A 27,231-nucleotide genomic window follows, 5' to 3' on the forward strand; every position below is an offset into this window, starting at 1 on the left:
TTTGAATCGCGTTTTGATTTAAATCATATACGCGTGTTTAAATATATGTGTTTAAAGGCGATATACTGTATAAAAGCGCTGATTCTTATGGAGTGTGTTCCGCCGGGGATTCAAAAAATTTATTTTTTTTAATCGCGTATCTAAGGAAAATTGCAGTATAACTTTGTTCATGCACAAACAGTGGCATATTACATTATAATTTGGGTGTCTCCTCTTGCCAGAAAGCTCTAAATTGCATTTTGAGTGCGGTTTTTGACTTTTTCTAAATTTTTCTAAATAAAGCTGATAGAGCTTAGACTAACTGTATTCTAAACTATTAATTCATTTAGGGCTAAAATACGTTCATTGTCTTCCAATCGAGTCGAGTTGACATTGGAAGCTTGCCACTCCCGGACTGTTAAACCAACGCATTAGCATGTTAAAGCGATTCCATTGAGGAGCCCAGCTACCAGTTAACACTGTACTTCCTACTTTGAAAATACCTGTGAAACCGGTTTATTTCGTCACAGCCAGCACTCCGGCAGAGAGGGGGTTGTACTCGTAAAGTAGAAGCAGGCGAGATTTCCATCGAAAGACACCTCCCCCCCCTCAAAAATCCAGTAAGCAGTAATGCTTTATGTTGATCCCATTCTTTTCTCTTCCTGTTGTGTGAAACTCATCAGCGGGTCTTTTTTTCCCAATCAGAGGCTCTGAAAATAGCGTACCGCCCACTGCGCTCCGACAGAGAGGGGCGCGGCACCGAGAGAGGGAGGAGGCGTGGAGCTCAGCAGTACAGAACGAACGTTCTGCTGCCTGGAGTGCTTATGGCAGTGATCGCGTCTGCATTTATAACTTAGTTTTTAAAATTAATCAAGCAATATGAAGCATCTCTTTTTACTTTTAAGTCACTTAATTATCATTAAGCACAGCTTTCTCACCACTTAGACTACTTTTTGATACCATCCTTAGTCAAACCAGAAACGTGTTGTTCTGTCTAATGACATTACAAGTGGAAAGATTACAGATTTGAATCGTCTTTAATTTTGTTACGTTATACATTTTAGAAACGTTTCATCCATACAAACACCACAAAACTATTTTCGATTGTATTTCTGAATAGTATGTTACACTTAGTTCACTGTTTTAAATACATCTAATTAAGAAAGTTAGGTGTTAGCATAAACTATTAGCAATCAATAATATTAAATTTAGCACTGTAATAAGTTGTTGCACTTTCCCCCGCATCTTGTAAAAATGTATTTTCATTGTTCAAATATACATTAAGTCTGACTATCATATAATAAGTTAAATACAAAACTAAAGAAAAAATAGGGTTAAATATAATTCAAAATATTTTGCTAACAATGTTAACTGTTTATGAATAATAAAATGTATTAACTAAGGAGTAGGATGGCACAGTTGTTAGTATGTTTTTTGTTTTGTTTCTTTTTCATAAATACAACAGTAGTACCTGATGTCTCAGTGGCTTTCAAAATTAAATTATGCATGCAATCCTGTGAACTAGAAAGATAACTAAGATATCCATCCATTTATAATGGTGGCGAAGTGGTTAGCATTGCTATCTTGCAGCACTGGGATCCTAGGTTCAATTCCTGCCATCCTGTGTGTGTGGGGTTTACATGTTCTCTCTGGGTTACATGGTTTTTCTCCATATGTGTGATATGACTCCCTCTCGCACTCCAGAACATACTGGTAAGTTAATTGGTTTATGGGAAAACTGGCCCTGGTGTGTGTGTGTTTGTGTCTGTCTGTCCTGTGATGGAATGGCGCTATGTCCAGGCTGTATTCTGCCTTGTGTCCATTGCTTACGGGGATAGGCTCCAAATCCTCTGTACTGGGTAAAGAGATTAGAAATGGATGGAAGTAAAGGCACTGTGTGGATGGAACTATACACAGTGTTAGAAACCCACTATGAAATGGCAGCATCTCACTGAGAATAAAATATTTTATAGTGCTGGCTTAAGGAAACAGCCTTTCCACCTCTCTTGCACATCAGTATCCATACCTAGTTATTTAAACAAATTGCCTCTAACTATAAACATCTTAATATGCTGGCTCTGTGGATCCGCATCAGCTATGTTTGCCCATTCCTTCAATTCATGTGCATCCAACACACAGTTCAATGCCAGCAACTACACATAATCTAAAATACAATCCTTATTTCAGTATCTATGTAAACATATAGTCTGTTAACTTCTTCATCTTCATCAAAAGTATGCCTAACCCCATTAGGAAGTGTTCTTGTTATAAGTGTATTCCTCAGCTTTCCCCAAATTATCTTCTTCTTACCAACATCTCTAGTCTTTTATCCTGCAATAACTCAGCCAACACTTAAATCTCCAAAAGCTGCTTGTGTTAATTTCTTTAAATCACAAATATCATGTGTAAATACTGGCCATGTAATACTCTGCATTGTGTATAATAGTTTATTTTAAAGGGAACTAGAGAAATCAAAAAAGGCTTTTTTTTCTAGAATTAATAAATGCACATCCTGTTCACTGGGGAAATTAAATCCACACTGAGCAATCTTCAATATGTTCAGAATATGACAGCAAGAATCCTATCAGGGATGCATTACACCTGTTTTCAAGTCCTTGCACTGGTTACCTATCAGATTTCGAGTCAACTTCATAATCCTTATCCTCATTCAGTACCTACAGCATATGGCTTATTATCTTTCTACTCCCCACCTTTGTCCGTCTGACTCTGGTCGTCTAGCTGTCCTCAAGAACATCTACATTCTGTGGGTGACAGGGTCTTCTCTAGATGCACCCCAGAGCTCTCAATTTTTATTCCCAGTGATATCAGTCACGTACCCTGAGTGCATTTAAATCTAACCTCAGAACTTTTCTTTTCAGAAGACTTAGTGTCTGTATCTGCTTCATTTTCTAATTTTGGTAGCACCTCTAACTGCTTGTCTTTCTTATATGTATTTACTTTGTAATCTGTGGTCCTTTTATCTGTTTTTACATCTACTGTATTGCTTTGAGATGCCACTTTTAAAGGTGATATATAAAATAAAGTTTTTTATTATTGTTATAGAGAAACATGATCAGATTTTACCTGGTTCAGAAAAAAAGATCTAAAGTATACTAGTTTGTCACTCTTCTCATTCCCTTTGCTAAATGACGTTTCATACTAATCTGATCAATCTAACTGCCTGTTTTCTGTGCTTTCTCTATCCTGCTAGATTTGCAATTATTCTGAAAATTTTCTTCTTGAAATAACTCATTTCTAAATACCTTTTTTCACTGTTAACATCTTGCAGCAACTTTGCAACAAAATATACACTTAGCTCAACCTGACAGTTCATCCTGCTTACCGACATTGAATAAAAAAAATCTTAAGATTTCTATATTTATGTCTTTATTTAGTGGTTTCATTAGTGACAAAGGCTAAACTTTCTTGGAAAAATGTCTTTTATGTGTTGCAGAAAAAACTGACTTGCTTTAACAAAATATGTTTACAAATCCTTTCACCTGCCAATCTACCTGAATGCCCAACTATGTGAGAAGCCCTCCATGAAACTATGGTTGCTATTAATTCATTTAGGGCTCACTGACAGAATTGCTGTTTTTTATGCATGATAATTTTCTGATTCCTCACTCTGTTTCATGTTTATAGATAAGACTTTATTGATCGCGAAGGGAAATTGATGTACATGTTCATGTACATGATGAACATGTTTGCATGTTCTTTTGTAACATACACCTTTTTGTGATTTTTTTGTATATCTATGCAAGTGTTCCTGCATCCCTCTTCTGCACTATAGTCATGGATTTTTTTCTGTTTGTTTATTTCAAAGCAACACCTGCTCCATTTCTAAAACTTTTTGCCCATGTGCATTTTTGTGCACTTTAACGTCCTGAATTTTCATTTGCATTAATTTGTAGAATGAATTTGAGTTTTAGCCTTAAGTTTTCACTATCTTTTGTTTCTTGTCCTACAACTGTTATTATTGATCACCGAATTATTGTACTTGACATGACTTCATTCAGCCTTTCCTGAACGTCTATGACAGGCAGAGAGAATGCTGTTTCTGGTGCGATCTTTTGCAGCTGACATTTCACTGTTTTAAACGAACAAGAAATTAGATTGCTCATAAATCAGTTATTCTATATAAACACAGCGTAATTGCCCTCCGAAAATCCTCTTTTTCTTGTTCGTTTTAGAGACCTTGATCGAAACTGATTTTAGATGTCAGAAAGGATTTATTTTCTCTGTATTTCCTACATTTCTTTGTCGAGATTTTAACTTTATATCTAACTTTATATCTAGGCTCAGATTTAAACTATAAATCGTACAGTAATTAATAGCTGTAAATACTGATGTTTTGTGCCCTCTTACCACAAAAATATATGTTTTGTAGTTGGGATTAACTTTATTTCGTACACGTAGCTACTCCGATTCATACACCGAACAGTTAAAGATGGCGGCAAATCAGACACCCAGAGAGGGGGGGAGGGGGGGTCGTCTTCTCGCCTCCATAACTAAAATGCCAAATAGGAGTGGCTTAAGCGACATACACAGTCGTGTAACTGACAGTTTGAGGTAGCCTATCGTGTAAATTTCGCTTTGTTGCTGATAGGTTAAGCTTTCGAAACTCTGCACCAAAGTCATGTGACTGATTTTTCGCCCTGTTTCGTTGGTTAAACGCAATGATCACAAGCACCACCATGGTAACTGGGATGTGTAGTTTTTAATTCCGTTTGAATTATAACTGTACGTACTGTCTTCATATTTGGCCAGGGCTTTAAAGAGAAGGCGCACCAAAAAATTTCGGTGCCGTCGTCTCCGCTTTAAAGGTACCCCCGTGCTGGAAGAATTTGACCTCGGAACGTTTGCCCAGCGTAGTTATAGTGGACATAAAAGCAAGAGTTCGCTGGCATTATATCCTAGAAGACACAGACCGGCGCCATACCGGTAAAATGCCTGATGAACTAGGGATAGGACAGTTTCCAAGTGCTTGTACAATCGATGGAAATGTTCAAATAAATGTGCAAAAGAAATAAACAAAATAATCATTTATTTCTTTATCATATTGGCTAGCTAATGTCCTCTCTTTGCTAGTTAGTGGCTGTGTTTCTGCATTGGGTAGCAATGGGTGACTGTTCTCAGGCGGAAGATGTAAACAGCTTAATTTTCGTGTTAAATAATTTTTAAAAATTAAAATTCATTCTATACAGCAATCACATATTTGGGTACCGTTTCATAAAACTTTCATGCTTAAAATGTTTAGGGAGAAATGGAAGACTGGTGTGTATTTTTTCTTTAAACTATCAAGACCAGCCATACACAGTACAGTTTATGTACATACAGTAATGCTTATGTTCCTAAATTAATATCGTTTATGACCTTCAGATGCGTTATGCTCCTCTTCTTTTTATGCTCAGCTACTAAAATTTTCCTTTAGTGGTAAAATTCCATATAAATATTCAAAACTAAGCGGATTAAAATGTGCACAGTAAAGACATTAAATGATTAAATCTTTTCACTACCAACCAATCCACCACGAGTGCCCCTGTCGGTCATTTTGGCCAGCCAATCACTTACCGCGGTGCCCTCCGGTGCCCTGCGGGTAGGTTACTGTACTGTGGGTTTTTACCGCTCATTTTGAATGGCTGCATCTGTATATCGCCTTTAAACACATATATTTAAACACGCGTTTACGATTTAAATCAAAACGCGATTCAAATCAATATAAATGTTTATTTTGTAACACCTAGGTGACTATTCATTGTTATTAAAATGACTTAAATTCGATCATGTTGTGATTTTAGAAATATAAATTTGTTTGGTGCTAGTGAGGTTTTATTTAATCTCTGACCAAGGGAAACGTTTCATTTTTTCAAAGAAATGTTTGTTAAAAAAAAAGTCATAGTTCCAGTGGGATTCGATCACAGACCATATGACATGGGAGTCAGGAACCTAATCCACAGCGCCACCGGCGCGGTCACATGCAGAGTGCTGAAAAAGCGCTACAGAAACATTATCGACAGACAATGTACAGCATGTACTATTCTTGTGTTGCGGTACATGAATATAATTATATCGTTATTAATTTCTTTAGATACGCGATTCCATCTTATATTCCCTTTTAATCAAATTCTAAAAGTATGCTTGTTGACTCCGGTATCACGTTAGTTAAAGACTTCGATGCTTAAAATGTTTAGGGAGAAATGGAATACTGGTGTGTATGTTTTCTTTAAAGTACCGAGACCAGCCATATATTGTATGTTTAAGTTCCAAAATTTATATCGTTTATGGCCTTCACACGCGTTGCAGTATGCTCCTATTCTTTTTATGCTCAGGCACTAAGATTTCCCTTCAGTGGTAAAATTCCATATAAATACTCAATACTTAAACGGGCACAGTTAAGACATTAAATATACATGTACATTCTGTATACAGTACAGTTTGCATATGGTAATATGTTTATGTTCCTAAATCAATCTCTTTTATGAGCATGTGAAAGGTATGGTGAATCGATTCTCAAAACTGTACTTTGCATGATTGGAAACAAATGCGTGATTGCGAAATGCTGTGGTGTTACTTTTACAAAGACGGTCAATGAAAAAAAGAATGTGGACCAGGGCAATACTTTGAGTTTACACTTACAGCTTGTGCAAGGTCATTCATTATAAATACTATTAGTAATATCTTCGTTAAAGACTTTGATGGCCACAGCTCAAACATGAGAGGTTGAACTTTATTAGCTCCACCTTGCGGAAATTCCGGATACTATTATTTTGCTTGCGGTATTATAGGAGAATTTACGGTAACTAGCGGTATTTACCGGTAACTCGCGGTATTTACCGGCAACTCGCGGTAGACTGCGTACAGCGTACCGGAAAATAATGTGGTATCGCCCGCGCATTTTGAATGGCTGCATCTGTATACTGTATGTTTATGTTCCAAAATTAATATCGTTTATGGCCTTCACACGCGTTACAGAATGCTCCTAGTCTTTTTATGCTCAGCTACTGAATTTCCCTTCAGTGGTAAAATTCCATATGAAAATTCAATACTACAACGGGCACAGTAAAGACGTTTACTGTAAATCTTTCTACGACAGACCAATGGACCACGAGTGCCCCTGTCGGTCAACCAATCACGTACCGCGGTACCGCGCGTCATCTTGCGTCAAAATGCGCGACGCCGTAGCCAATTACCTCCGGTACGTGTCTGTACCATGCACTTTGAATGGCTGCATCTGTATGTTTAATTTATAAGGAAAGTGTCGTAGTGTTCAAAGAATACAATCTCAGGTGTAATTTTTTTACCAAACATGTTAACTATGCTACCAATCTGTCATGCGAAGAGTGGGCTAATAGAGCTTCCAAACTAGCTGCTAGTTTAAAGGCTCAGCAAAATGTATTTTTCCGCCCCTTCTACTATCCAAGAGGCAAGCACAATAGCAAGCTACCTGCCTGCATATAAAATTGCTAAACAGATCAAGCTGCTCTCTGAAGGGGAGCTTTTGAAGGAGCGTATGATAGAAACCTTGGATATTTTTTGTCGAGAGAGCAAGAACAAATTTGAGAAAATAAGTTTATCACACAGACAGTTACCTGTCGGGTCAAGGTAATAGGTGAAGACTTGGCTTGTGAGTTGAACGTCAAGTTTTATTACATTGTAAATTTTTTTATATATTTATATATTTAAAATATTATTTTTCTCTCAGGTTATCGTTAACCTTGACCTAATAAGCCTATATTGGATTCTAAAGTTATATAGGGAATAGGCTATCTGTAACAGCAGCCTGAAGTGGCCCTGTCACGTAGCAGTTCCTTCCGGGCCCTATGCGGACGACGCAATCCAGAATAGTGAAGATACACTAGGGAAAAAGTCATGCGGGAGAGGGTCTGGAGACAGGGGGGCGTGTCCATGCAGTGCTGGGCTCCAGGGGAAGTGAATCCAGGGCGAACAAACCAAAAGTGTAATCCGAGACAAAGGGTAGAGTCCAAGGCCAGGGGATCCATCCAGGGAGTTAAAACACGAACCGGGTCGGGACCGGTGAAGGGAGGGGAATCAGGAACAGAAGATTAAAACCATAACGGAGTCAGACGCAGCAGGACCCCGGGCTCTCATGATGCTGAAATCAATGAGGAACCAGGAGTGAGGTCCGCGTCTGGCTTTTAAGGGGGAGCGGGAATAGGGAACAGGTGCAGACAATGGGAGGGAACGAGGAAGGGCTGGAGCACCCTTAAGAGGAGGGGTTAGCGATCGTGATAGGCCCTCTATACAGTTTCAAAATTGTATGTGGCCCTTTGGACAAAAAGGTTTGCCCACCCCTGGTCTAGTCAATCAAATATCTATTCTGCAGCAAAGGAAAGCACTGAAAAGAGGTTAGTTTATAAAGAGTTTTTATAATATTGTTAAAGCTTTTTTTGTGCATTATTTGAAGCAAATCAACACTACACTTTTAAAAGCCTTTCTGGTAATTATTTATTTGGTGGCACATCCATTCATTCAATTACAGTGAACCTTTGTAAACAGTTCTGAATTCATTGACAACATTCTGTGTCTAGAACATTAATTTAGATGATTTTGCATATCTATGACAGGTGCCAATCTCCAATAAAAGAATGATCAAATTTAGTGTTCAATGGCCCATGTGATCACACACTGCCAACATTAGCTCATGGCATTAGTTATTAACTTAGATATTTTGAGATACACCAGGAGTATCTGGATAGCTTGATTAGGTTCCTTTAGTTACTGCATAGACATAGTAGCATTAAAACAATACAGGTATGTCTGTTGATATTGTTCATATTGATATGAAAAGACATCCTGAAGGACTTGTCTAACCTGCTTTAATCACTTCAATAAAAGTTAAATATTAAAATTGTTTAAATTCTCAGTGCAAGGAATTTGCATTAAGGGTCAGCATGTTCATAAAGCTATCTCGTCTTGTTTATTGAGAATTCTGCTGTAGTGCTAATAGAACAGAATAAGTATTGTAAGTATGGTTTTAGAAATTCAGTTATTAGAACAATTAGATGACTCTCCTTATTCTCCTGGAAATTAAACTTTCTATTCATTTTGATCTGAAGGATTGTAATTGCTTACTGTGAAATCAATATGTTTGTTCAGATGCAAAAGATGTACAAGAGTCCCCATTGAAGTATTTAGTAACCTCCTATAATGAGTGAGCTTTAATTAAGTGTTGTTGACCACTAAAAATGTTTTTTTAAATGTTTTTAAAAAAGTACTTCCTGGAAGTAAATCTGCTATATTGAAAATTGGGGCATGACCAGCTATAAGGATTTTGAAAGAGGATACAGTAAGTGTCTATATGAAACATACAGTATTATTTCTCAGGTCACAGTAACACATACATTTAAATCTTGTACAATGACTGAAATCTTTTTGAGTTAGAGTGGAGGGAAAAAGACAGATACAGAAAAAGGAGTCCTGTGCTGTATTAAAGGTCAAATTAAAATTTCTCCCTATTTTAGAAGTTCCTCACAAGAGCTAAGAACTGATAATCAATTACAAGCAGCACTTAACACAGTATCACCATCACTGTTAATATTTATTCTTATTTCAAACATATAAAACCTGGTTTTGTTATATTCAGCACATAATAATGAATATTTGCATGTCAGCAGACTTGAAAGTAATCTGCTAAGGTAAAGGAATCTGATGTTTTTTTGGGGGAAAAACAGTTCTTTTGATGAATGAATTCAAGATTAAATATTTTAAACTGTCATAAAACATTAGCAAACACAGAAGTGAACACTGACTCATGCTTTGGGGAATGCATATATCAATAACAATATGAAAAAATAATTAGTATAACCAGTAGCCAATAGAAATATAACAAAGTGATAATATGAAAAAGGAGAGATCCTTGTTGTTCCTTTCTGATGCTGAAATATTGATACAGTACATACAGTATCTTAATTTCATGAACTAATGTAACTCCTCACTTACTGTATTTCAATACTTATTATATTGAATAAACATTGTCAGTACAAAAGTATATTACAATTTGTCTATATCTTAATCTAAGATCTGCTTTTCTGGATTTCTTACTCTACTGAAGAACAGGTTCCACACAATGCATACCTGAGCTTTCTCTTTTACAACATGTAGAAATCATTGGCCAAATTCATTATAGACTCTGTAACTCCCAAAATGTTCAAAAATCACATAAAGATCTTTTTGCCAAAACTTATAGTGTGTAATTTAGTTTTACTTTTGGATTCTTAAAGTCAGTTTTTTGTACTTCCCCCTTCCAATTTTTTCCAATTATGCAGCCCTGCATAAAGCACAACACATAATGTTACAACACTGAAACTGTTGTTCTGGCAGAACTTTGGTTAATATGCAAGTGTGACTTTGTCTTCATTTACAGTGTGAAAGCTGATATCTCATGGGTTATGCAAATCCTGAGGTAAAGCTGATAATTGTGTACTTTGTGATTTAAATCCAAGACACTGCTTAATCAAGGGGACACAGCAGATGAGAATGTGTTTGAGTGTGCTTGAGGTTAGCCTCTTCCAGAAGATGTCAGTAGAAGGCTGAGGTTATTGATTTTACATGCCTTGTGATATGCAATGATACATTCACCAGTAGAAAAGGAGCATACCTGAAATAAATGAAGGCTGAACACATCAATTACATTTTAAAGTAATAATCAGATCAAATAAAATAAATATAAATATTTGATCATGAAATATTTGATATAAAAATGCTTTCTCTTTAGATTATTATTAATAAAACTGAGAAGGAAGGGTATTACACTTACTGCATATACATTGTATCATTTCAAGACCTTTAATTACAATGCCTTCAGAAAGTATTCACCATCTTGAACAATGGCAAATATTGCTGTGTTACAGCTAGAATTCTTAATGCAATTACATAATTTTTCTCCTTGATTCACATAATATATGCAATAATTTGAAGGACCAAAATATTAGTAGTGTAACATGTTTTTATGAAATATCTTGTTTACTGAAATATTCACCCAATTGAAGTAATAAGTCTTCTTGTGTATGCCTGTATCAACTTAGAACATCTAGATTTTAGGTATTTCACCCATTCTTCCATGTAGATTTGATCAAGCTCTGTAAAGATGAATGAAGAGTTATGGTGAACTTCAATCTTCAATCCTTCCAGGGATTCTTTGGCTAGACCACTCAAAAACATTCACCATCTTGCTCTAAAGCTTGAACTTTAACTGTATGCATGGGATTACTGTCCCATTGCTGACTGAAATGGTTATCCTCAAGGATTTTCCTGTACTTACAGTAGCTCCATTCATTGTTCCCTCTATCCTCATAAATACCCCGGTCCCTGCCATGGAAAAGCTGTGTTCAATATGCGCCCGGCATAGTGCTTTGCATTAAGAGCACAGACTTCAATTTTTGTTTAATGAAACCAGATAATTTTTTCCACGTGGTCTCAGGGTCTGCACTTGCAAAACTCAGATATGTTATTAGCCACCATCTAGCCATTCTCCCATAGAGGCTGATTCTGTAGTTCTGTCAAGGTGGTCATTGGTTTCTTGGTCGCTTCTCTGACCAGGGTTATTCTTGCCTGGTTGCTCAGTTTGGGGGACTGGCCTGCACTTGGAAAAGTCTGGCTAGTTCTGTATTCTTTTTTAAAGATGGACCTGATTGTGCGCCTATGAACTTTAAACAGCCTAGATGTGTTTTAATACCCTCTCCAGATCTATACCTCGTTTCAATTTTTTAATTTACTCTAATAGTTAGATAGCTCCTTGGTCTTCATGGTAGAGCTTCTTCTCTGAAATGTACTGTCAACTGACCTTAGATACATAGATCATAGACAGGTGCATTTCATCTGGAATCATATCAACCAATTGAACTGACCACATGTAGACGTCATTCATGTTTTGGAGTTTTCTCATACCTGTTCTTGATTTGGAATGTCATAGATACATTATTTTAATATCAAGATTTTACAGTGTTTTTTTTTAATTACATGTATTTTTACTACTTTTGTTTCACTTTGACATTATAGGGTAATTTATGTAGAGCTGTGACAAAAATAATATATACTATATACTATAATAGTATTTCTATTTGAGTTTGTAAAATAACAAATTGTGAAAAATTCCAAGGGCAATGAATATTTTCTGAAGACTCTTAATACTTGTTTTTCAGGATATGACATCCATTTCTATTAGTTTGTTTCACACTCTTGCAGTATAATTATGTATTTGAGAGTTAAGGAATAAACAGTCTAATCTTGCAAGTTAAAGTGTTGTGGATAATATTTTGTATAATGAGCCTGAGCTGTGCTTAATTATTTGTATCACACAAACATTGCTTATTTAAAAGAACTTCAGAACTTTCTCTGTGTATCTTTTATCAGCAGAAAGGTCTATAACAAAGTCTTTTTTTAAAACAAAGTCTGAAATATGAATTAATTTTATACACACAGGCTCCACAACCGAAACGTTGTGTTTTCTCTCTTCTCATTTCAGCATGGAATAAACCTATTACTTTTGCAGACTATGCATGCTGACACAGCTACCCAATCTCTATGATTGTCAGGCAACACTTGGCCATCTGAGATATTGACCCACAGAGATTTGCAAAACATGCAAAATTACCAACACAATGTGGAGAAGAAACAGAACAAACATAATTATTTTTTATTTGTTTAAAACTCAGTAGTTTTCGTGTCAATATGAACAACAGAGATGGATAATACCACCAAAAGGTGGTATTATCACATGTATGCAAGAGAAAACAAAAAGGTGAAATGAGGCTGTTTAAGGGAAAGATACTTTTTTGGTGATGTATACGTCTGCAGGAACATCAAATGAAACTCCAGGTATTATATCAGCTTGTAGGCAATAGAAATCTCATTACATGAAATTATGCTGAGGAAATTAACTGGTAATAACTGAGTTAAATGAACATAACTTATCTAAATATTTTTTTGCATTGACAAATAAAATTTATTGTAGTGAAAACAACTGACAAATAATAACTGTATTCATTTACATATTTGGAAGAATTATAAAATCCTTTTTGGTATTAAATATATATATATATTATATAATTTATATACTGTAACATATAACATTTATTTCTCAGGTCAGAATCAAACAGGGGACACTCTGTTTCAGGGAGCAAAATGACCATCTTGTTCAAGAACAATTTGAAAGGAAAGACTAATCTTTTCTTTACACCCTTTCTCTCACACTCTCACCCATTGCAACACACACACCCCTCTCCAGACTCACTCACCCACACATCTCTTTTCTCTTTTTTTCAAACCGAACTGTTAGAGTCTTATGCCTGCCAGGAAGGCAAGATGGCCATGTAGCCCTGCAGCCAATCAGACAGCTTGGCACACACCAGAGATCGCAGGCCAGCTGATCCACATTTTGACTTCCTTCATCTGCTCTTCTGGAAAGTTTTGGATGCATGTGTATTTCTCATAGTTTTCCAGTCCACTGCATTCAAGCTAGAAAAAGTGGCCTATAGTCATTCAGGACTGGAAAATCTGTTCCTTCTTAACATTGCTATACCAGATCATTGGTTTAGTGCAAAACCCAGAAGCATAAACTTTACCCTCTAATGATACTACAGTGGGAAGAAGTTCGGGAAACAGTGTCCTTTTGTATTGGCAGGCCATTGTGAAACATTGTGAAACAGGATATTATACATTTATTGGAACTGAAAACCAATTTTGTAAAAAGTTTTAATGTAGTTTTAATGAATTGCCCTCATGAATTGCCTCTCCTTCTTTGCAATACACTGTATACTGTGCCTATTAATGCACTGTGTACATTTTGGCTAGTTGATTTATTAATAGTTACTGGATTGATGGATTAATCATGTTGTTAAGTACTGTATTACATATTAAATGAAAAACACAAATACATAAATTTCACAGTAAAGTTCGTGACAACCCTTTTTTATCCATTTTACTTGAGGCATATCCTTATCTACTGTATGGTTTTATGAATTTAAAATTAATTCAGGAAATACCAAAGTCTTCCTCCCCATATCACTATTTCTTCACAACATAATTGTTAATGTTAAAGTTTGCCTTTGAGTTTAGTGTCGCTGGATTTGTTTTTCTAATGTGTACCCAGTATAACTTTTGAATCATTTGAGTTTTCTATTCCAGCTGCATCAAACAACATTAATTAAAACTCCATGGGGAGCAGTTGCTTGAAGATCATAAGAAACATCCACTTTATCACTGACTTGTTTTAAAAGCTCCTTGGTCTTCCTAACACAATGTGAGTTATTACATGTGATATATGTATAACCATGTAATGTACTGCATGTACACACACTGACTTTCTGTATAGAAAGTCTTGACTTTCAAAGTGATCACTATATATCATTTGTTCTTCTACAGACTTTTCCTAATGGAAGTTTAAACCTGTTTTCAGAAATTAAAATGCAGATTTTTTTCCCCAGCAAGTACTAAGACAGCAGTGGTAGATAACACCTGTAATGTGCCCACTAGATGTCTAGTGTGTGTGCGGCTGTTGCTTGCTTGGGTAAGAGTTAGCCTCCATCAGTTTGGAATAGTACATTTTGATGTATAGAAAAAGGTAAGACTGAGGAGACTGCACTGATTATGTTTATTTGACACACTATTATACAATATAGAACTACAGAATAAACAGATAGGATACTTTTAATTTCAATGTAAACCTTTAAAAGCTTGGAGGTTGCAAAGTGAGCATTTAGATTTGTTTTTGCTGGAACACAAGCAGTAATCACAGTGAAAATGGAAGGTAAAGCACCCTATCTGAGTAAAACAAACACCCCTCACAGTAGACTTGCAAATCATCCATATATCTAGCCATTTTCTAACTGCTTCTTCTCATTCAGGGTCACAGGGGATCTGGAACTTATCCCGACAACCAACAAGCACAAGACAGGATACACTGGGACAGAATATACTGGGACAGGATGGGATGCCATTCCATCACAGGGCAGATTTACACAAACACAGACACTCATACTCACACCAAGGACAATTTTCCTGGAAGCCAACTAACCTACCAGTATGTTTTTGGATTGGGGGAGGAAACCAGAGCACGTGGAGGAAACCCACGTTAACACAGGGAAAACATACAAATCCTACACAGATGTGGAAGAGGTATACGGTGTACTGTGTAGAAGATGTAAGATTTACATGGAGAGCTGTTTTTGAGTAACTTACCAGGCTGAGGAGAATGACAACCTGTATGATAGACCAGAGCTGTTGAAAGTACCAAAAGAAATGAGAGAGATCACACAATGACAATATGGATTTCTTAAGTTAAAAAAATACAGATAAAATATGAATGACAATACTGTGAGAAGTGAATGCATACAAGGGAAACGAAGGTTTAAGTAGCATTTCCAAATCAACTAAAGAGAGAAAGTTTAGGACATGCTGCTCTGGAGAACTTGTGAGCAAGGTTGATGAAGGATAACAAAAATCAACTTACCACCAAGGGAGAATATTTCATTGAGTAACATGGTTATCATGCCTAAAGTTGATTAGATATAGCTTCAGAGGAACAACTCTCAAGAGATCAAACAAAGTGCTTGATAGCATGGCAACGTCTGGTGAGAAGAAACACTAGATGCATAAACAAACCACAACAGTGAGTAAGCAAAATGTATGATTTTTATAAAGTACGTAGGGTACAATATTAGAGTTTAAACTTCTCCCTAAACTTTTGTTTTAAACTCCATTAAGGATTATTATTACATTTTTACTTGGTTACATACTGTACATGGTAATCTGTTAATAACAGAAAACTAAAGAAATTCCAGCAGTCACATTTTCACTCTTCTCCTTAAGATCTATCCAAAACTTCCCAGTTATTACCTTGATGTTTTTGTATTGCACCAAAGTCTCTCACTGAATATGATGAGATTAACAATTTCCATCCATTGCTAACATTTTTGTTTCTCTTTATCAGAACTTAGCTATTAAAAAACTCTTTAATATGAAATATAAAATTACGTTTTTATGCATCAAGTAAGTATGTTTCTTGAAAGCAGACTACCAAAAGTCAGTAAAAATTGTCAGAAAATAAAACAAGATTCAAAGACAACACTTTTCAATTCTCTACCTTTCAACCACTAAGCCACAATGGCTAGTCTGCAAATTTTGAAGTGTGGTATCTTTTTTTGGTTTTAAATAAAAACTGGAAAAAACCTGCCCTTGTGTTACAAAAATCAGCAGAATGATGATTATGATAAACTGCTTGAACTGCAATTATGCTTGTGAAAAACGGAGGGAGATGACAGCAGTTTAAACAGCAATTTGGGTTTGTGTAGCTGCAGCTGGTGGCTGGTTTAATACAGTAATTGATAGATTCTGCCAGTCACTAGTGGGATCAAAATTAAAACTTAAATTATCATCATTAGGGCTATAATTACTGCATCAAATGAACATCAGTGTTCTTATTTATTATTATAAAATTCCATTTCATTTATCTAATTTGATCAACTTTGTATTACTAACAAACCCTCACCACCTTAGTTCAGTGTCCATGAAAAGGTATTTGAAAGACATTTGCAGTCTGTTTTGAAGTCTGAAAACAAGACAAGGACAAGAAACAGGTTTTGCAATACCAAAGCAAATATTCTCTACACTATGATTTTCAAATTTAAATGGTTTAAATAATAAGAGTAAAAACATTGCTGGATATGTTCTTAATTAAAACTGTATGTAAAACCTTTTATTTTTGTAAAGAATTTAAAAATAGTGATGCATCAGAGATATCAAAGTCAAAGTAAAAATTATTGATTATGCACCAGCAATTGTGAAAAGTGTATTTTAAAGTATCCATTAAAGTAAGAAGCATTTATCATCTTTCAAGCATTGTTTGCTTATAAATATGTTAATACATAGTACGTATGTATATAATGTCTGTATGTGTTTTTAAAGGGTTAAAATGTGAAACATTTCTGCAAAATTGTTAATTATTAATTACCCATCTGCAGCATTTGTAAAATTTGTCCCATTGCAATTATCCTTAAAGGAATAAAAACACAACAAATGAGCATTGGAACCAACAGAATCTGATGCATTTTTAAAGCCTCTCAGTATACATACATATTATTTATTATTACTGTATATGGCCAGCTGCCATATCACTTTGCAACTCACAACTGGCACCCCACTGAAGCTAAGCAGGTATGAGCCTGGTCAGTACCTGGATGGGAGACCTCCTGGGAAAAAGTAAGGTTGCTGCTGGAAGAGGTGTTAGTGGGGCCAGCAGGGGGCACTCACCCTGTGGTCCACGTGGGTCCTAATGCCCCAGTATAGTGACTGGGGCACTATACTGTAAAAAGGTGCCATACTTTGGATGAGATGTAAAAACCGGAGTCCTGACCTTCTGTGGTCATTAAAAATCCCAGGGGGTTTCTCGAAAAGAGTAGGGGTGTAACCCCGGCGTCCTGGCTAAATTTGCAATTGGCCCTTACCAATCACGGCCTCCTAGTAATCCTCATCTATGAATTGGCCTCATCACTCTGTTCTCCTCCCCACTGATAGCTGATGTGTGGTGAGCTTACAAGTGCATGTTGGCTGCCGTCACATCATCCAGGTGGATGCTGCACAGTGGTGGTGGTGGAGGGGAGTGTAAAGTGCTTTGAGTGGACAGTCTAGAAATAATAATAATAATTATTATTATTATTTGAATTAGCTCTTACTGTTTGAAAAGCAGAAAGAAACTTCTTATTAGGACACACAAGCCAGGTGTATCCTACTTTGACCATTGAAACAAAACAGCTTTAAGCGTCTTACAAGGAAGACATTTCAGGATTTTTGTGTGTTTGAAGAGTCTTCTACAGTGCTTTATAACAGAATGGTTTGTGAAGGTCACATATCATTCACAATAAATATCTGCTTTCAGATATTAGGAGGGACCAAAAATACTACGACAACTGGTGATGTGCCTCTATTAAATGCCTTCTAGAAATCCTTGCCTCATATTTTAAGAGGTCACAGAAGACAAAGAAGATGGGTGATGGGGCAAGTATGGATGCTGAATAGGCATATAATCCCCAGACATGTTTGACATTAGTGACTTTTACAAAGATTGCCTCTGCCCTTGAGAGAACTTTAGTTACCTAGTACCAGTGTCTACCTAGTAAAGGAGTCTAATTTCATGTTTCACTCTAATGTAAAGCAATAACAGAACCTGAAGCATGTTCAGTTTAACTCTGGCAGATTTTTTTTCAGAGTCAAACAGGATTATGTTATTTGTTTTGATCCTTCATAGAAAACTACTTCAGGTGTATTTTTAGCTCAGGTTAAGACCAATTAAAGAATATTAATAGTACTTAAGCTTGCATATGCTAGCGCTGGGAAGCAGAAGGTTAATAGATAGCGTCATGAAATCCCATTTATCAGTTTCTATTTATCTCTCCTTGGGAGGTGGCAGGTTTACAGTAAATACCTTCTGTCATCCTAATTTCCTAATGATGGGGATAATGATGGAGAATGGTGGAGTCATTAACTGGGACAGGCTCTGTGTATCACTCTGTCAGCCATGTCTCTCCCAGGCCTGCAATGAGAAGTGATGGGGCCCAGCTGTTCAACACATTATACCCCAAACTGGATATCTGAAAAAGAAGTGTGGGAAAGTGGGGGCAAGTGAGATTAGGCTGGTCCGGAAGAGCACTGTGTTGTCTCCCCTTTCAAAACATGAATGCTGGCCTTGTAGCTGACATTGCCTGACATCTTTTTTAATCATTCTTTTGATAAATGTACCCCTCAATTAGTAGGCAACGCCACATCCACTGACTTCAGTTTTGCACAACATCCTATAATTAAAGATGATGGAGTAAATTATTTCATAATAGTTTCATTTTAATGTCAGTTTTCTTGTCTTCTACATATTCTAATATACTTTGTGTTGACAAAACAAAAAACTGTATAATATATATATATATAACTTCCATAAGACATATATACTGTATATATCTTTAGGCAAAACACCCTTATGATTTAATTAAATTATTTTATCGATCTAAAATGAATAATGAGAAAAAAAACAACTAAAAAAAGTTTGTGTTAATGTAAATAGCTACAGTATGACTAAAAAATGTTACATAATACATATTAGTGTTAATTCTGATAATCTTTAGCATAATATATTAAATAATTATAATATCTGATTTATCCAATTATTATTTACCAGGCTGTGAGCATAAGGTGACCAATGCTATATTTACAGTGCTTCTGTTTTAAAAAAAGCAAACAAAGCAGTATCTGAGAATACAGTCTGAAAAATCCTGAGAAGCAGGTGGAAAATGTCTCATTTTTATAGTTTAATTTCTGTTTTTATGAAAAGCATGGATAATGTATGCTGGCAGACATAACTACATAAAAATACAATTTAAAAAAATATTCAGTATAATTTTATATTCTGTGAGGTTTACAAGTTATATTATTATATTTTGTTAAACTAAAAAGCTATAGGTTTAAAAACATTCCACATAATTTCATTAATAATACCCAAAAAGTAGTGTAGCCTCCTAGCTGTTATCTATTCAGAATTGACTCCATTTGAGGAGGCATCTTAACTGAGCTGAGCTTTACTAATGCATTAGGCATTATTTTGAACATCTGTTTTCTTGATTGAAAATAAATTGTATATATTGAATTTACAGTGATTGACTTTTCTGCAATGAGAAGGTTAGCATATCCATCTCCATTGTTACCCATTGCATTTACAAAGTATTAATAAACCTGTAGCTCTTTGCAGAAAATAAACTCTTCAAAACTCTTCAATGTGTTCTTTACAGCTTTGTTTAAAACACAAATAAAATGTGTAATGCGCCAGAAGGTTCAGCAAGGGGATTGGACCCTATGCGGTGCTTAGCTAAAGATGTTAAGCAAGGAAATTAAATGGAGAGTGGATGCCGGCTGTACTTAGCTGCGTTGTGTTGCAGTGCATTGCGAAAAGTTGTGGTCAGGAGGATGCGTACGTCTAGAAGCCGGGTTTTCACAAGATGATAGTTCTCTCAGACGAGGAGTTTATAATGGAGGTGAGCTCTATATGAACTAACTTAATACTGAGCGAGGATATGCAGGTGAGGAGCCCTTAAGTGGTTGGAAGGTGTGGTGCAGGACTAGGGACGTGGTTGAATAATTAGGATGTGCGTCGGCGTCTGTAGGAAGAAGCAGGGGCTTGTGTCTGATTAGTGGAGGCCATGACAGAATGTCAGTTTAAGGAAGGAAACATTTGACAAATACAGACTAAAGACTAAACTACAACTCTTGTTTTTAGTGATTAAATATTCTTTTAAATATTGGAAATGTTAGGATATCCAAAAATTATTTAATTTGAACTAATACAGAAAGTATTGAACAGTTTGAACAATTACAAGAAAGCCTTTATGGCACAATCTTTAAATGTATTTATTTAACCATAATTTTGTCTCTAATTAGTTGTGAAAAGGTAACGCATGTAGCGGTGAGGCTTATTAATAAGGCAGAATTAAGTGTTTCTGAGCTTTCCCAAATTAGGCCTCATTTCTCTGTTCATCTCTGTGGTGCAGCCACAGAGAAACCATGCAGGCTGATTTAGGGTTCCTTTGATAAAAGACAGCTCCCAAAGGGGGATGCACTTAGCTAAGCCTGGCTATCATGATCAATGGTCATCCATTGGCGCCTATCTGTCTAGGGAGTGCCAGATGGACATCTGGACTGCATTCCTAAGTGTCAGGAGTAAGTGACTCATATCTCACCTTGATCAACCAATCAGGGACTGGTAGGGCCGAGTAACCCACGTGGGACTCTGATGCCCATGGAACTTTCAGACAATCAATGAGCTGAAGTTCCTCCAGGTAAAAACAGGCAACACAGAGAGCCTGAGAGATTCAGTGAGATTCAGATTCAACAAGATTCAGGGAGATTCAGTAAGATTCTGGAGAGGATTCTGTGGACTGTTCTAAAGGGAATTCAAAGGAGAATTCCAGGGCAGGACGGCCCAGGAGCAGAAGGCTCCCAAGGGCAGGACATTCTCGCAGAGCGCCTCCTGACCATCCTGAGACTCAGCCCGAACAACCACGGAACGGCTAGTGTGTCCGAGTGCCAGAACCTTCCTTTGTTCTAAGAGTCTAGAGTGGAGGTTGCCAGAGAGTAACCAGCAGCAGGCCTCGTGAACAGGTCGGAACTGTGGACAGCTGAATCACTATTCAGAACTAGCTCTTCATCAGGAACGAACCGGTCCTCTTCCTGACTTGCTGGGACCCACAGTCATCTTTTCTCCTGTGCACAAACTTTGCTAGTTAAAGTCAACAGTGAGCATCAGCAGCGCACCGTCGCAAGCCGCACAGCACAGCCTGGCACGGAGCCAGAGAGCGCGGATTGGACAGCAACAAGCCTGCAACTGTTTCTTTGTGCCCGCAGGAGATCTGAATCCCCAGAGATTGGATGAGTATTCAACTTCACTGCATTACAGCTCGAGAATTCAATTGTTATCCCAACCAGTTGATATCAATTTAATTCCTAAGAGTTATGTACTTGTTTGAGTATCTAATGTAGAAGTTATAACCAAGTTCATTTACGAAACGGTCTTAATGAATGATATACTGAACGTATGTCCTCTTGATATGTGTAACACTTTGTAACTGACTGAATATATACCTTTGTATTCTGATAACCCTCTCGATAAGATCTGTTAGGTTTACATGCATATTCTATGTATTAATAAATGTATCCTCGTGTATTAGTACCTGTGTGTGCGCGTTGTTTGAGTTATGTCGCATGGTTGGATTCTAAAGCCATCAAAAGAATCAACTTTGTGATTTACTGCTACAATTAATAATTGTCTCAGTAAATGCCCAAACCCTACAGAACTGGTGCCTTCAGAGAGCCACTACATTACATTTTGGCTATGGCAACGTTACATATTTGGCGTCCCTGAACGGCTATGAAACACTACATATTTGGCGTCCCTGGGTGGACGTGGCAAGACTGAAATGAGTCAACCAAGCGGAATAATTCAATATAAAACGCCGCGGGTTTCATACACGACAATACAGTGTGCTGAAAGCCGAAAGAAAAAAGTTCCCCTTGCTCTTTAAGCAGTGCTTGATTGTTTTGTGATCTACCGGGTTGATTGCATACTTGATCTTGTGGTTTTCTGTGGTAAAACTGTGATTTCGTACTTAAAAGTAAGTCTCTTTAAGTTTAACGATGGTTGCTAAAAGGTCTGAATTTGAGTCGCTATTAAGCACTCTCTCTAGCAGCGACAGGTCCGACCACGATCTCTTCCATATCTCCGTCAGCGGAGAAGCTAGAATAATAAATCTCCATTCTCTGAGAGAGCTAGCGAAGGACATAGAGAGATTTGACCCGGCAGTGTCAGAGAATAATATCGAGAGTTATATTCAAGACCTCAGGTATACCCTGCAGTACCTGCCAAACGCCACAGAACAGGAGAAAGTGTTTCTGGTCAGGAAAACTACCAGCAGAGCTGTACATGAGTGGATGGCTAGGCAGATGAAAGAAGTCTGTAATGATTTTGAGCAGCTGTGTCAAGCACTTATCGAAGAATACAGTACGTTTATTGACCCGACTGCTGCGATAGCCGCCGCTCTTAACATTAAGCACGAGAGAGCAGAGTCCCCTCGCGAATATTACGAGAGACTTAGACGAACTTATTTTGCAGGGCGAAATGATGAGGGTTGCGAAGAGAACATACATTTCAAGGGTTTATTCGTTGCGAATCTCCACCCGTCAGTCAGAAAGATGATCTTAATGCATACAGATGCACAGACCATGAAAATGACTGATATTAAGAGATTCGTGCAGAAAGCCTGGGAGTATGATGTCCAAAGTCGCTCTGAGCAAAAAGCTGTTAAAGCGACTGTGTTCGCCGTCAGAGTCAGCAGGGTTAATTCCCTCCTGCTCGAAGGAGCACAGGCTCCTGAGCTGGCTAAGCCCCGTTCCAAAGCACTCACACAGGACCACACCCAGCGTCCTAAGTGCCATGAGAACACCGGGGAAGGGAAAGGGATAGAAAAGGCTTAACAAAAGGATTCAGTAGCCGCCCGCCTGGCCAGGCTTGAACAAGCTTTATTAGGACAGGGACAACCGCTCCCCAAGGCTGCCGGAAGCGTGAATGAGCTGATACTCTCCACTGGAGGAGGTGGAGACCAGCCCCCTCTCCCTCCCTCAGTCTATCTGATTGAGCGGAAGGGTTCCTGCCTGGATGAATTCAGCCACTCCCAAGTGAGTGCTGACTCCACCCCTGAAGTCACAGAGCAGGCAGTAAAACAGAGAGGAAAAGCAGGAAGCTTTTACCTCAAGGCTGCCATGGGAGATGTCTTACACAGTGAGACACTGATTGACACTGAGGTTGAAAGGTGTTTGATGTCACACGGCAAGCTCAAACGGGTTGAAAAAGAAAAGGGCATGCGACTCAGAGTGGAACCTTTGGTGGATCACCAGAAAGGCAAAGTGTGGAAAATGGTCAAGGCTCCTAAGCCTTCTGTACAGAAGGAAAGGGGGGCCAAGAGGCAGACTGTGCTCACACAGTGCCCACCGAACACAGAAGCCTATGTGGAGATTCCTTCTGTTCCCTCTGGACAAGAAATAAAAATATTTTCTTGTTCCCCGGATATACAGGGAAGTCGTGTCCCGGCTGAGGTCACAACAGCCTCCCTGCCACAGGAGCGGTGCTCCAAGCAGCCGCCTGATCCACCAGGTAAAGCACACACCTTTTACATCCCTAAAGAGGAGCAGATCTCCCCACCTGGCGATGAAAAGGAGCTTTCCCTGTGCACCCTGGCACCCAAGAGGGGTCAGGAACACCACCCTGCAGTGGTGGAAGGGATCCAGATGGCAGGAGAGCAGGTTGGTGATGTAGCCCTCACCCTTAGCCCTGAGAGGTCCTCTATTAGTGAGGATCTGCTTGAGCAGCTGTCACAGGGCCACCGCCAGGTGCCTCTGGTGCAACATTCACAGGTTAGACAGGAGGTCCAGCTGGACGCTGAGACTACTGCGCTGTGGACACACCTGATCCCAGATGCCGATTCCCTCTGCTTTGACCCAGGGAACCTGCAGTCAGGTAACATTATTTCTCACAACTACCAGGTAGTGAGTGAGACTGACCTGATTGTTCCTGCCTCAACGGCAGGGTTGCCAACACACCCAGTCCCCCAGAAGGGACAGGGAATGAAAGCCGAGCCGGTTTTCTTACAGCCACCAGCTCAGTCAGTCAGTCTGAGTCTGACCAACAGTGGTTCAGCCAGATTGGAGCTGGATGGTCAAATCACCCGCCTGCCAGTGCAGGACATCGCAAAGAGGGATGTCAGAATCCCCGCCTGCACTGACATGGGCCTGGTGGGTGATAGCGAGTTTGAAGACAGTGAACTAGCTATCCTACTGCTGGGGCAGCTCCCTGAACCCCTAGCGAGGGAAGGGGGGAGCGAGCAGGTGTCCTACACCTACCCCCAGCGAACGATTGTAAACATGCCGATAGAGGGATTCCTCATTCAGGAAGTGTGCAGGGTGGACCTGAACAGTGAGAATGGGATAACAGTCCCAGATCACTCAGGTGCTCCAGATGACCACTCAGCTGAGGGTCAGGCATGCTCCACCGCTGCACCACCCCCTGCAGGGTTCCTAGAGCACAGGCATGAACAAATCGAAAAAGCAGATGCCCTGGAAAAGGAGGAGCAGCATCAGCAGCTGCGTCAGATCTCTCCCGATTCCAAGGTTTTGTTGGTGCCCACGATGCCACATGGCATACTGAGAAAGACACCAGGCACCAGCTTAGAAAGGCAACAGTCACTCAGAAGGAGATGACTGGGATCAGCCACCCGAAAAGACTTTTGGGAGGACTGATTGCTGCCGCCACTGTTGTGCATTTGCTATTTCTGGTAGGTTTGTGTGCTACTGGCACTCTCACCCTGACTGCCCCAAGAAGGCAGGGGTCAGAGATGCCAGAGGGTAGTGACAGACTGTATCAACAGCAGCAAAAGTTGGAAAGCTTAGGGAAAACCCTAAAGGCAACTTCCTATGCAACAGGGTTAAATCTTCTTCCCCAACCAGTGGACATGATTGTTGGTGTTATACAGTGGGTTTATGCTTGTGTGCAACAGGCCAGAATGTTGACACAAGACCTGTTAAGGGAGTTTTGTGCCACTGTAGCCAGTCTAACCACGGCACAAATCCCAACCCACTTGATTCCACTCTTCTCAGTAGAGGAGCATGTGACATTAACCCCATCGCTCATAGCTCACCCAGAAGGCAATCCAAGATTGAATTCGGTTCCAAATCTTGAGATGGGTATGGCTACCAAAGCTATCCATTGGCTGTGTCTAAACGATTCACCAATGAAGGGTGTAAAGCTACTAACGAGCAGAGGGAGGTTAATGAACCCCACGAAGAGCAGGTGGGAAGTAAATGGCTGGTCAGCACACTACATTTAACTGACACTATGACTTGTGACAGGCATGATACAGCTACCACAATGCAGCTACCTAATCAAACAGTTTTCCTGTAAGTTCCCGAGGAGGCCATAGTACAGCTTGAACTTAACACTGTACTGTCTAGAACCAGACAATATAAGACCAAACTTGAGGTCGTGGATGCCTTCAGGTGCCACACTATTGAATCGGATAGAAATCCAAGAAACAGTAAGCCCTGAAGAGGTACAGGTGGTTGAGTTTGCTTTAATGGAACAAATCTCCAAACCACCCTAGCAGATACCCAACACAGGTGTTGTGGTTTATTGGGGGGCTGGGAACAGGAACCGTTGTTATTGTAACACTACTGCTGGGTAGCTGGATCATGACTGGATGTACTCTGAATGCTGTACTGTCACATCAAGATGTATTCTGGGTAGCATGAATGAGTCAAAGGTAGCATGTCAAAAGAAAGGAAGTGACTTCTCCCCAAATATCTACTACAGAGTTATCAGATATTGAGAGTGAACTTCCTGATGTGTACTCCTAGACTTAGATAATGTCTCCTACCGTGTTTATACATACTCCAGATGTTATTCATCCTGTTTGTATCCAATGCTGGTTCCGTTATGAATTCTCGAGGAGTAATGTAGACATTTAAGATTAATGTTCTAATGGCAAGGGACATCACTTAACTCTGTTTTGTTTTGAAGGCAACAATGCCTCGGGACCTCGTGGCCTTCAAAAAGGGGGGATATGTAGCGGTGAGGCTTATTAATAAGGCAGAATTAAGTGTTTCTGAGCTTTCCCAAATTAGGCCTCATTTCTCTGTTCATCTCTGTGGTGCAGCCACAGAGAAACCATGCAGGCTGATTTAGGGTTCCTTTGATAAAAGGCAGCTCCCAAAGGGGGATGCACTTAGCTAAGCCTGGCTATCATGATCAATGGTCATCCATTGGCGCCTATCTGTCTAGGGAGTGCCAGATGGACATCTGGACTGCATTCCTAAGTGTCAGGAGTAAGTGACTCATATCTCACCTTGATCAACCAATCAGGGACTGGTAGGGCCGAGTAACCCACGTGGGACTCTGATGCCCATGGAACTTTCAGACAATCAATGAGCTGAAGTTCCTCCAGGTAAAAACAGGCAACACAGAGAGCCTGAGAGATTCAGTGAGATTCAGATTCAACAAGATTCAGGGAGATTCAGTAAGATTCTGGAGAGGATTCTGTGGACTGTTCTAAAGGGAATTCAAAGGAGAATTCCAGGGCAGGACGGCCCAGGAGCAGAAGGCTCCCAAGGGCAGGACATTCTCGCAGCGCGCCTCCTGACCATCCTGAGACTCAGCCCAGACAACCACGGAACTGCTAGTGTGTCCGAGTGCCAGAACCTTCCTTTGTTCTAAGAGTCTAGAGTGGAGGTTGCCAGAGAGTAACCAGAGGATCCACCCGAGGTTAGCACCAGCAGCAGGCCTCGTGAACAGGTCAGAACTGTGGACAGCTGAATTGCTATTCAGAACTAGCTCTTCATCAGGAACGAACCGGTCCTCTTCCTGACTTGCTGGGACCCACAGTCATCTTTTCACTTGTGCACAAACTTTGCTAGTTAAAGCCAACACTAACTAGCCGGTCAGTAAGCATCAGCAGCGCAAGCCGCACAGCACAGCCTGGCACCGAGCCAGAGAGCGCGGATTGGACAGCAATAGCCTGCAATTGTTTCTTTGTGCCCGCAGGAGATCTGAATCCCCAGAGATTGGATGAGTATTCAACTTCAATGCATTACAGCTCGAGAATTCAATTGTTATCCCAACCAGTTGATATCAATTTAATTCCTAAGAGTTAT

At 39.0% G+C, this 27,231-nt stretch overlaps 1 protein-coding gene across 1 annotated transcript in view; it reads right to left on the reverse strand.

Annotated features, from left to right (window-relative positions):
* The window catches only part of paqr3a (progestin and adipoQ receptor family member IIIa), a 235,840-nt gene that overhangs the window by 183,072 nt on the left and 25,537 nt on the right, over nt 1–27,231 (reverse strand). The gene's annotated exons all lie outside the window — the stretch shown is intronic.

This window comes from Lepisosteus platostomus, chromosome 4 (assembly GCF_059453375.1).
Source record: "Lepisosteus platostomus isolate fLepPlt1 chromosome 4, fLepPlt1.hap1, whole genome shotgun sequence".
In the NCBI taxonomy this organism is placed as follows: Eukaryota; Metazoa; Chordata; class Actinopteri; order Semionotiformes; family Lepisosteidae; genus Lepisosteus; species Lepisosteus platostomus.